Below are 12,710 nucleotides of genomic sequence, written 5' to 3' on the forward strand. Positions count from 1 at the left end.
CTCCCCAGGGAACCGCCAGCCACACTAGTCTGTCCACCAGTACTTCTGCAACCGAACCCCCCCCCCCCTTGAGTCCTCCGTCTCCAACACCTGGCATTTTTGCATGGTATTATGTTTGTTTCTGCTATCTCCCCTCCAGGCTGCTCCAGACGTGACCCTCCATATTGGATCCTCCTCCAGCCTTCCTTCCCACTGGAAGCTTCACCTTTGGTAAGTGCACTGGACTGACTTGCTAGTTGCTTCATGAATTGCAAAGTAGATTGTGTACTGGTCCCTGGTAATGCTCCCTGGGCAGACGGCTCCTGCTGCCCAAAACCCTGCATCAACATGCTTCTCCACTCGTTTTCTCTATGCCCTTCAAAGCTTGCTCTGACCCAGTCTTTATAGGGGCCCTTGGAACATGAGCCTGCCATCCTTTCTAAATTAACATACAGTTCTTTCAAAGGATTTGGATCTGGGCCCTTTTTCAATCTGTTCAATAAAAGGTTCTTTAGACTGCAACATCTTTGTTAATCTGCCTTCCTCTTCTCATACATCTTCCTGTGCTGTCCTGGGGCAAACTTACACAACGTTTTTGGCCATCTTCAAACGTTTCCCCAGTTCCCCCACTTCCCTCTCCACCAGCTTAATACGCTTCACCCATGTTCACACCACCCTGCTGGCTGGATCATCCGGATCATAACTAATTCAAGCAAATCCTCCTCCTCTTCTGAGGAGTCCTATCCTCGCTGGCTTCTCTTCGGACTCTGACAGCATTTCTTGACTAACTTCCATAGCCTTCTCGCTCTTTGTTTCTGCAGACCTCTCTTCCCGGGCCTTCACCAGCTCTCCTCCCCCCCCTCACCTTCTAGACTTTGCCAGGGCATTGGGGGGGGGGGGGGGGTACCGGACTGGCTACCTCCCTTGGATGTCCGCTCCCGTCCTGTCCAGAGGACTTCTTTCCCCTCTTCTCCAGCGCTCGACCAGACCGGGAACTGCTCCTACAGGCCTTCTGGTCCCTCTTGGCCTCAGCCAGCCCGATGGCCTGGGCCTTGCCTGAGGCCCTCTCCCCAGGGCCCTTCCTCATCCTTGGGGAAGGAGCTAGGCCGCACTCCCTTCCCCCTGGAAACCTGCAGAGCTTCTAGCAGCACTTCCTCCTCCTGCCAAATCTGAACAGCAACTGACTTGGATGCCCTCCCCGCGGGAGGTGGTGGAGATGAAAACGGTAGCGGAATTCAAGCATGCATGGGATAAACATAAAGGAATCCTGTGCAGAAGGAATGGATCCTCAGAACTTAGCAGAGATTGGGAGGCGGGGCTGGTGTTTGGGTGGTGGGGCTAGTTCTGGGCAAGACTTCTACGGTCTGTGTCCTGATAATGGCAGATACAAATCAAGGTAAGGTATACACAAGAAGTAGCACATATGAGTTTATCTTGTTGGGCAGACTAGATGGACCGTGCAGGTCTTTTTTCTGCCATCATCTACTATGTTACTATATAATTGCATTCACTCTGCAGCTCCTCAGTACCATCTCCACTCATCTCGCCCTACACCTCCTCCCCGGGAACTCCGCTCACTGGGCAATATCTCTTATTGAGGCAGTGGGCATAATTATATACATATATAAGAAGCCATATTAATTCTGTTTAAAGTTTGGTGGTTAAATTCTGTTTTAACTTTTCAGTCCTGCAAGTGAAGGAATGACAGCTGGATTTAATTACTTAGAAAGTTTTGGCTAAGCTAAGGTTAGAAAGGTCAGAGACAGGAATTTCTTTCACCCCTTGTGATTGATGGATTGCTAATGCAAACACATAGGTACAGTGGTGGAAATAGTATTTGATCCCTTGCTGATTTTGTAAGTTTGCCCACTGACAAAGACATGAGCAGCCCATAATTGAAGGGTAGGTTATTGGTAACAGTGAGAGATAGCACATCACAAATTAAATCCGGAAAATCACATTGTGGAAAGTAGATGAATTTATTTGCATTCTGCAGAGGAAATAAGTATTTATCCCCCACCAACCAGTAAGAGATCTGGCCCCTACAGACCAGGTAGATGCTCCAAATCAACTCGTTACCCTGCATGACAGACAGCTGTCGGCAATGGTCACCTGTATGAAAGACACCTGTCCACAGACTCAGTGAAATCAGTCCAGACTCTAACCTCTACAAAATGGCCAAGAGCAAGGAGCTGTCTAAGGATGTCAGGGACAAGATCATACACCTGCACAAGGCTGGAATGGGCTACAAAACCATCAGTAAGACGCTGGGCGAGAAGGAGACAACTGTTGGTGCCATAGTAAGAAAATGGAAGAAGTACAAAATGACTGTCAATCGACAAAGATCTGGGGCTCCACGCAAAATCTCACCTCGTGGGGTATCCTTGATCATGAGGAAGGTTAGAAATCAGCCTACAACTACAAGGGGGGAACTTGTCAATGATCTCAAGGCAGCTGGGACCACTGTCACCACGAAAACCATTGGTAACACATTACGACATAACGGATTGCAATCCTGCAGTGCCCGCAAGGTCCCCCTGCTCCGGAAGGCACATGTGACGGCCCGTCTGAAGTTTGCCAGTGAACACCTGGATGATGCCGAGAGTGATTGGGAGAAGGTGCTGTGGTCAGATGAGACAAAAATTGAGCTCTTTGGCATGAACTCAACTCGCCGTGTTTGGAGGAAGAGAAATGCTGCCTATAACCCAAAGAACACCGTCCCCACTGTCAAGCATGGAGGTGGAAATGTTATGTTTTGGGGGTGTTTCTCTGCTAAGGGCACAGGACTACTTCACCGCATCATGGGAGAATGGATGGGGCCATGTACCGTACAATTCTGAGTGACAACCTCCTTCCCTCCGCCAGGGCCTTAAAAATGGGTCGTGGCTGGGTCTTCCAGCACGACAATGACCCAAAACATACAGCCAAGGCAACAAAGGAGGGGCTCAGGAAGAAGCACATTAGGGTCATGGAGTGGCCTAGCCAGTCACCAGACCTTAATCCCATTGAAAACTTATGGAGGAGCTGAAGCTGCGAGTTGCCAAGCGACAGCCCAGAACTCTTAATGATTTAGAGATGATCTGCAAAGAGGAGTGGACCAAAATTCCTCCTGACATGTGTGCAAACCTCATCATCAACTACAGAAGACGTCTGACCGATGTGCTTGCCAACAAGGGTTTTGCCACCAAGTATTAGGTCTTGTTTGCCAGAGGGATTAAATACTTATTTCCCTCTGCAGAATGCAAATAAATTCATATACTTTCCACAATGTGATTTTCCAGATTTAATTTGTGATGTGCTATCTCTCACTGTTACCAATACCTACCCTTCAATTATGGGCTGCTCATGTCTTTGTCAGTGGGCAAACTTACAAAATCAGCAAGGGATCAAATACTTATTTCCACCACTGTATACTATTATGAATGAACAAGCATGAGCCAGACATACTGTAGTTTAAAGCTGGTTAAATAATTCTAGATGTTCTTGATATTTAGAATTGTAGATTCTAGATATTCTTGAATTCTGATTTCTGTGTATTTTAATATGTTTTTCTGTGTAATTCATATGTAGAATATCCTTTCAATCCAGTGTTACATATTTGCCTGACTCTTTAAAGTGAGCCTTTGTCTGCTGTTTAAGAGGTCAAGCATCTGGTTTGACTTAGCCACAGTCCTAGCTAGTTCTGTGAAGGAGTTAATAGGTGAAAAGAGGTCAAGAAAAGTCTTGATTAATTATAGGTAAATGTAGGACTGGGCTTTCTGAAAGAAATAACAAATTACGTATGTGTGCCATTAAGTAAGACTGGCCCTTGACCCCTTAATGAATGCCAGAACCCAGTTAGTATGAAGTTGACTAGGAATATGAGAATGTCCCTTAGTCCCTAAATGATTTAGTTAAGCTATAGCTGAGAAATTAATCATAATAAAATGCCAAGAGAGGGGAGCCAAAATGTCTGGTCTGAGAGGCCCAGGTCATGGGTCAGTTTGAGAAATATTAACCTATGTAACTGATATTTTTAGAGTATATGTATGGTAATAATTAGTTCAGACAGGGTAATTAAATCTATTCTTTACCATCTGGAGAGTAAGGGGGGCTAGGAGGGGGCTTAGGACTGTATTTAAGTGGGAGCAGAAGCAGCTTACGTCAGAAAGAGAGCAGAAGGAACAGACAGAGGAGAAGAGAGCTGAAGAAGACAGACAGCAGAAGAGAAGCAGCTGAGACAGAAGCCATAACATCCAGAGAGCTGAGTGAGGAGAGAAGAGAGCTAGAACTGATGTCCTGCTTTGTTTGCTGGCAAATAAAGAAGATTTCTCCCTCACTCTGGTGTGTGCTGTTTTGACTCCTGAAGTACCACAAGATTCTGCTAACAATAGGGGTAATTCATGCATCCATTCCTGCAACAATTCTTGGTGTCAGAAGTGGGATTTCGAACCCTGCAGCGATTTCTGACACCCAACTGACTGAGAAACATTTGCCGGGTATGTAATTCTGTATTCTGTATTGTAATCCTAGCTAGGAAACTGTAAACCAGCCCCTCAAAAATTGAGGGAAGGGGAGTCTGATCACTCTCAGCGAAGGGCCTTAGTAACTTTTAGTCTAGTGGAGATTAAGAAGCGAAACCGCTTGAGCTTATCTGTATCTGAGAAATTTGAAATTGTTGGGTGGATTTTCTGTATGGAATGTGTGATGCTTGAATGATTAACTGAGTGCGGACTTCTTATAGCTGCATTTCCAATTACCGCGAGTTCAATTGGCCAGCGACAGGAAGGAAGCGATTGTGTTTGTGTTACCTAGTGTCTCGAGAGTGTAGACCCCTTACTGCACTTCAAAAAAACTCCCTCCCTTTTGTGTGTGAACTGTAAGCATTATGGAGGGAAATCGTCTAGACAAATTGATACTCCCCTAGATTGTATGCTTAAGAATTTCAAAAAAGGGTTTTTAATTAATGATTATGGACAGACTTTAAGCTCAAGTACTCTAAGAACCTTGTGTGAAGTTGAGTGGCCATCTATGGGAGTGGGGTGGCCCCCTAGTGGCAGCTTAGATATTGAAGTAATCCGGAAGGTTACAGCATAATTAGTAGGAGAACCAGAATATTCTGAACAACTCCCTATATAGATTCCTGGGACAGCCTTGTGACTGACCCTCCCTCGTGGTTGAAAACTTATATGGGATCCCCAGTAAAATTCATGTTAGGGCCGTGTTCAAAGAAGATTAGAAAATCTAAACTAGAAGAGGGAAAGAGCCCCAGGAAAGCCTACCACCCAATCGTGGCTTCCGCCCCTACCCTGTCCGAGAAAACCCATACTCTCTGATGACCCCTCAGACCTTGAGCCACCACCTTATGGCCCATTGTTGGGGTTCCGTGCCACCCCCTAGAGATCCACGCCGCCCAGCCAAGCCTCTCCAGCACAGGCTTCTTCCGGATAGTTCCTCTTCTGTGCAAACCCCACCACATCCTAGGGTGGACTTTCACCTGGCCTCTACCCTCTGTGCCACATCCTCTCCTGTTAACCTCCGAAGACCCGCTTTGGGCTGCCACTCCCTGACTCCTCAACTCCTGACAGCCCAGCCTCTCCCTCTAGCACCCTACCCACTCATTAGGGGCCCGGCATCCCTTCAATGGACTGAATCACCTGTGACCACCTCTCAGTCTATGAGTACCCCTCCCCATCCCTCAGGGTTCACACACCTCCACTGAATGGGTTAGACCTGCTGCAATCACCTTTGAGCATGATAGGAGGGTAGCTCCTAGCTCTACCTCAGGTTCCATTCCCACCTCCTCGAGAGTTCTGCCACTTCGTCAGGTAACTACCACTCGACCGGATCCTAATAATGCAGGGTCAGGTTATACAGGCACAGGCCTACCAGTATGTACCCTTCACAACCACCGATCTCCTGAATTGGAAGACGCATTACCCCTCTTATACTGAAAAGCCTCAGGCAGTGGTGGACCTAGTGACTAGCATTATGGCCACCCATAACCCAACCTGGACTGATTGTCAACAACTTCTCCTGACCCTCTTCACAACTGAGGAGAGGCGGAAGATTTTGCAAAATGCTGAGGCCATCACGCGAGAGCGTGTCCCCGGAGAGGACACAGGACCTAGAGGAATGGGTTAGAGCTCGGTTCCCTCGCGCAGCTCCAGCTTGGGATCCAAATGATGAGCAGCACTATGAACTGTTGTCTGCTATTGCCGGGACTTGCTGGAAGGTATGAGGAAAGGCATAAAGAGGCCCATTAATCTGGCAAAGGTCTCTGAAATTCTCCAAGGGGCAACTGAATCCCCTGGGGCCTTTTAGAGCGACTAATTGAAGCCTACAGAACATACACCCCATTTGACCCTGAGCACTAAGAAAATCAGAGAATGGTGAATAGCGCATTGGTGGCCCAGAGTATGCCAGATATCCGAAGAAGTTGCAGCGTCAGGAGGGATTCGCAGGGATGAATACCACCCAGCTAATTGAGATCGCAACTAAGGTTTTCATTAATAGAGATCAGGAGGTGCGCCGAGAGGCTGACCGGAAGATGCAGAAGAAGGGCCGACCTTTAGCGGCAGCCATTACTAATTCCAACCCTTAACCGAGGTCGACCTCTAGCTATGGGAAGCCAAAGTGGGATCCCGGACCACCAGCCAGGCCCCGAGATTCCTTCAATCAATCCCGGCTAAGGTGGGAGAATCCCAGACCAAGATTGGAGAGGGACCAGTGTGCCTATTGTAAGGAAAGAGGGCACTGGAAAGATGAATGCCCCCAGAGGCGCCAGGGACTGAGAAGGGGACCAGGAGATCGAGGAAGCCGAGGCCCGAGTTCGAGAGGGAAGATATGAGCCTCCTGAATCTGACATCATCGGGATAGCCGAGATGGCAGAATGGGACGAATAGGACAGACCGGGTTCCTACAAACTGGGCTCCCAGGAACCTATGGTCAGCTTAACTATAGGGAGCCGCTCAATTCCATTCATGATTGATACAGGAGCTGAACATTCTGTTGTGACGGAGCGATTAGCGCCTGTGTCTGGAAAAACTGTCCGAGTGGTGGGGAGCCACGGGGGTGCAGAACCGGAGGCCCTTTCTGACAACCCGTAGATGCCAATTAGGCTCCACACATGTCACTCATGAATTCCTGTATATGCCAGACTGTCCAATCCCTTTGTTAGGTCGAGACCTGCTGTCCAAGCTTAGGGCCCAAATTTCCTTTGACTCTGATGGCCAGACTTCAGTCTCCTTTCGGCCCCCATATCCAGCCCTAAGGGTATATTGAGTTTCTGCTGCCCTCTTGAAGAAGAATGGCGGCTGCATCAGTCGCAGGGCCAGTTGACCTACCCCTGGCAGACAGCTTTCAGGTCAGTGGGGTATGGGCAGAAGATAATCCCCCAGGGTTGGCCCGAAATATTCCTCCTGTCCATGTAGATTACTTCCAAGTGCCCAGCCAATCCATCTTCGCCAATACCCAATTCCCAGAAAGGCTCTGGAAGGGATTCAAGCACACTTGAATCGTCTGTTATCCCATGGAATTATTCGTCCTTGCCAGTCTCCATGGAATACGCCACTAGTTGCCAGTCAGAAGCCAGGGACTGAGGACTATCCGGCCAGTCCAAGACTTACGAGTGGTCAACAAATCCACTATCTCATTACACCCTGTAGTGCCTAATCCATATGTCCTGCTAGGATTGATACCTTCTGGAGCTACCCATTTCACAACACTAGATCTAAAAGATGCCTTCTTTTGTATTCGGGTGGCCCCAGCCAGTCAATTGCTTTTTGCCTTTCAATGGGAAAACCCAGTAACAGGAAGGAAGCTTCAGTATACATGGACCCGCCTGCCACAGGGGTTCAAGAATTCCCCCACCATTTTTGGGACAGCCCTAGGGCAAGACCTTAAGACTTTTAAATCTGAGCCTTCCAGGCGAGTTTACTCCAGTATTAGATGACCTCCTGATTGCAGCAGTGACCTCAGGAAGAGTGTTTTGAGGCTACCAGAGAATTGCTGGAGCTACTCTTGGATGCAGGCTATAAGGTCTCAACGCTCAAAGGCCCAACTTTGTCAGTCAGAAGTGAAGTATCTGGGCTTTTGCATTTCCCAGGGAAGTCGGAGACTGGATGCTAGTAGGAAGCAAGCAGTTGCTGCAATTCCCCAACCCAAGTCCAGAAGGGAAGTTAGGGAATTTCTGGGAGCAGCCGGATTCTGCAGAATTTGGATTCCAAATTTTGCATTGATGGCGAAACCCCTTTACCAGGCCACAAAGGGGGGTGAAAAGGAACCATTTGAATGGGGACCTACTGCTCAACAATCCTTCATTGCCATAAAGAAAGCCCTACTCCAAGCCCCTGCGTTAGGCCTTCCTGATGTGGAGAAACCTTTCTCATTGTATGTCCATGAGCGACAGGGGGTTGCTCTGGGTGTGCTGACCCAGATGATGGGATCCTGGCAGAGGCCTGTTGCATACCTGTCTAAACAGCTGGATGGAGTGGCTAAGGATGGCCAGCCTGCATGAGGGCCATTGCAGCAACAGCCTTACTGGTCCAGGAAGCTGATAGTTGACCTTGGGGCAAGAACTGGTTGTTAAAGTCCCCCATGCAGTTCTCACCCTCATGGAGTATAAGGGCAACCACTGGTTTACAAATAACCGCATGGTTAAGTACCAAGCTAGCTTGTGTGAGAATCCACTGGATACACCTGGAAACAGTGGCTACATTCAATCCTGCCACTCTTTTGCCAGCATCTGAGGGACCACCGGATCATGACTGTATCCAAACCATGGATGAAGTGTACTCCACTCGACCAGATCTTAAAGATGTTCCTTGGAGGGACCCAGATGTAATTATTTCACAGATGGAAGCAGTTATGTGGAGAACTCCAAGCGATTGGCAGGCTATGCTGTGGTGACAGAGGACAAGGTGATAGAAGCAAGAGCCCTGCCCCAAGGAACTTCAGCCCAGAAAGCAGAACTTGTGGCCCTCATACGAGCTCTGGAGCTAGCAGCAGGACTGGTAACTAACATTTATACTGATTCCAAGTATGCCTTCACAACTCTACATGCTCATGGAGCTTTGTATAAGGAAAAGGGACTCATAAATGCTGCAGGCCAACCTGTTAAGTATGGACCCTGAAATACTTCAGCTGCTAGAGGCTGTGTGGGCCCCTAAGAAGGTAGCTGTCATTCACTTGCAGGGGACACCAAAGGAATAGATACTCCAGTGGCCCGAGGGAATCGCCATGCTGATCGGGGTGGCCAAGGAAGCTGCTCGAGGACCCCTTAGCAAGTACTGTGACTCCCCTGTTCCAAATCGACTGCAAGAATGGACACCTATGTATACCCAAATGGAAGAGAATGGGCTCAAGAAGGAAGGTGCAGTAAGGAGACCTGATGGCTGGTTACATCTCCCTGATACCAGAGTTCTGGTGCCACGCCACCTAGCTTGGCCTGTAGTGTCTCAAGCTCATGACCTATCACACTTAGGGAAAACAGCACTAGCTCGCCTACTCAGTCGAGTAGTGGTGCTGGAAGGATGGATAGTCTGGTTGCCACTGCCTCTGCCCGATGTACTCTCTGTGCCCAGAATAATGCCGTCAGGGACCCCGTATTCACCAGGAGTTCAGTCCTAGAGGACTAACACCCTTGAGTCTCTAGTTATAGACTTCACAGAAATGCCCAGGAGCGGTAGGCTCCGATACCTCTTGGTCATGGTCTGTACCTTTTCTGGGTGGGTGGAAGCATATCCTACAGTCACTGAGAAAGCCACAGAAGTAGCTCGAGCCCTCCTTAGGGATGTCATCCCCAGGTATGGACTGCCCCTTGCCATAGGTTCAGATAATGGTCCCGCCTTTGTTGAAGCTACACTTCAGGCCCTGTCCCGCATGCGCATTACCTGGAAATTGCATTGTGCCTATCGTCCCCAGAGTTCAGGGCAGGTTGAGCGAGCAAACAGAACCTTGAAAAATAGCCTAGCAAAGATTTGTCAGGAAAACCCAACTGAAATGGCCACAGGCACTGCCACTAGCCCTCTTCCGCCTCCGATGCACCCCAACTAAAGAACAGCCCTCTCTCCCTTTGAAATTGTGTATGGGAAGCCCCCAGCCATTTTGCAGGGAATTAAGGGAGACATAGGGATTTTAGGGTCTAGCTCAGGTGCAGGAGCAGGTAGCCCTCTTGGGCAGGATAATTTCTGAGCTTCAGTCTTATGTGAGAGAAATAAACCCTGTCCCCTTCCAGGCTCAGGTACATTCCTTTCTGCCAGGGGATAGAGTTTGGGTGAAAGACTGGAGGCTCCAGCCTTTGTGGCCCCGGTGGAAAGGACCTTTTACTGTTTTGCTTTCTACCCCTACAGCTGTGAAGGTCGCAGGGATACTCCATGGGTCCATTAGTCTCGAATTAAGTCTGCTGACCAGACTGAGCCCAGCATGGATCAGACGGAGCCTAAACAGTGGAGAGCAGAAAGTGATCCAGCGGAGCCATTGAAGTTGCGCTTGACCCGAACCAAAGAATCTACTAGCTGAAAAGAAGGGTCAACTGTCATACTGCAGGAGCTGCTGAACTTCGGCTTCACACTGAGACTCTTTCTTGTCCAGATTCTGGCTTTCTTGGAATTTGAGAGCTTGATCCTTGTCAGTTGAGGGTCTATCCCAACTGGTATAAGAACTCAAAGACTGAGAACATTATATTAGAGTAATCTGTGACTAGCACAGACTGTTGGAATATTATTGCTTAATTAGTTTGCTGTATTTGTTTTAGATTAGGAAGAAAGAAAATGTTAGTAGTTTGGATGCTTTTGTTGTTTTCTACTCCTTGCCTCCTTGTTCCTAGTACCCCAACTCGCTCCAACCTTTGGTTACACTCTGTCCAGGAACTAATTAGCCAGGCAAAGATTACTTCCCCTTGTATTGTGTGTTCCCGATTTTCTCCTTATACTACAGATGTCCCAGCTGTTACCTGTCCCTGTGCAACTCCCAGCTCTTATACCTCCCTACTTTTCGAGTTCAGGTCCTTGGAGCCAGGATTATACTTGGTGGTCCTTTTATAATGCTACTTCCCCCTCTGAATCTTCTCTAAGGACCAGTCTTTTACGTCTCCCTATCCAGCTTCTGGAGTGTTTTGTTTAACAAGAAGCATCTCAACTGTTCTTCCCATTCCCTGTAACTATACTAATGTTCTCCCAGAAAAAGGAGAATCTGTGTGGGTAGTTCTCCAGGTACTCCTATGTGCCCTACTACCGTACCTGCAGATTATGACCAAGGTGATTATCTGGCTCCTAACCTTACTACTGAGAAGACTATAGTGTCCAGGCCTATTTTCTACTTTCATAAGTCCCCGGGGTATGAAGGGTTTGCACCATATGAGCAGCCTGTCACAATCGGGGATTGCCCCTATGGTGTACAAAGTCTCCATTTCGTCTTAGTTCCCCCTGGGATAGGGGCTCGCATTATGGGCATCCTAGTGTCCATCCTGTGCCAACATTTATTGGGACTTTCCTCGCCCTCTCCTTGGTCATTACTGGCTCTGTGATATGTCCTCCACATGATTCTTCCCCCCACATATGATTTTGTGTATTGGTAACTTTGAATTATTTCCTAAAGTTATTCCTCTCCTCAGGCCACCATCCCCGCACCGTTCTAAGCGAGAGGCCTTGTCCTTACCTTCCTCCGTTGCCACAGAGGATGAGGCGATTGAATTAGCTCTCCAGTATATCAACTCTACTTATCCTCTGACTAAAAAGAGACTTGTAGCCCTTTCTGCCACGGCCTGGATTCCAATTGGGGGCCCGGTAGCGGGTATTACTGAACTAGGCATGGCTACCCGGAGACTTCATCCCTACTCCATGTTTTAGTTCATGAGCTGAACGTGGTAGTCAATGCATTGCAGGATCAAATTAATGATTAAGTATAGTTTCTCGGTATAACCGTATGGGTCTTGACTTATCTCTTTGCAGCCCAGGGTGGCCTCTGCACAGTGCTAAATTCTTCAGAGTGCTGTACTATTGTCATAAATAGGACGCATGTAGTTAGGCATGCCAATGGATAAAGTCCTACAGTTGGCCTAGCCTTAATGTGGAGGATTACCGAGGAGGATTAGACCTTACCTCCTGGTGGTGGTCATTGACCTCATGGATACGTCCCTTGTTCATTTCCCTAATAGTCTTAGTTTTAGCAGGGTTGTTGTTTTGTTTCCTGGCCTCATGTGCTTCGGCAGTATGCCGTCGGACCTTAACAAGTAGGGTAATGGGTGATTCACAAGCCTATTCTTAGTTAGGATCACTATAATCGCCAGAGTTTGAGTTGTGAGACTTATCTCTGCATAAGCTGATTTTAGTCTCAAAGGGGGGAATGAGGCAGTGGGCATAATTATACATATATAAGAAGCCATATTAATTCTGTTTAAAGTTTGGTGGTTAAATTCTGTTTTAACTTTCAGTCCTGCAAGTGAAGGAATGACAGCTGGATTTAATTACTTAGAAAGTTTTGGCTAGCTAAGGTTAGAAAGGTCAGAGACAGGAATTTCTTTCACCCCTTGTGATTGATGGATTGCTAATGCAAACACATATGTATACTATTATGAATGAACAAAGCATGAGCCAGACATACTGTAGTTTAAAGCTGGTTAAATAATTCTAGATGTTCTTGATATTTAGAATATGTAGATTCTAGATATTCTTGAATTCTGATTTCTGTGTATTTTAGAATATGTTTTTCTGTGTAATTAATATGTAGAATATCCTTTCAATCCAGTGTTA

The sequence above is a fragment of the Microcaecilia unicolor genome, chromosome 4 (assembly GCF_901765095.1).
Source record: "Microcaecilia unicolor chromosome 4, aMicUni1.1, whole genome shotgun sequence".
Taxonomy (NCBI): Eukaryota; Metazoa; Chordata; class Amphibia; order Gymnophiona; family Siphonopidae; genus Microcaecilia; species Microcaecilia unicolor.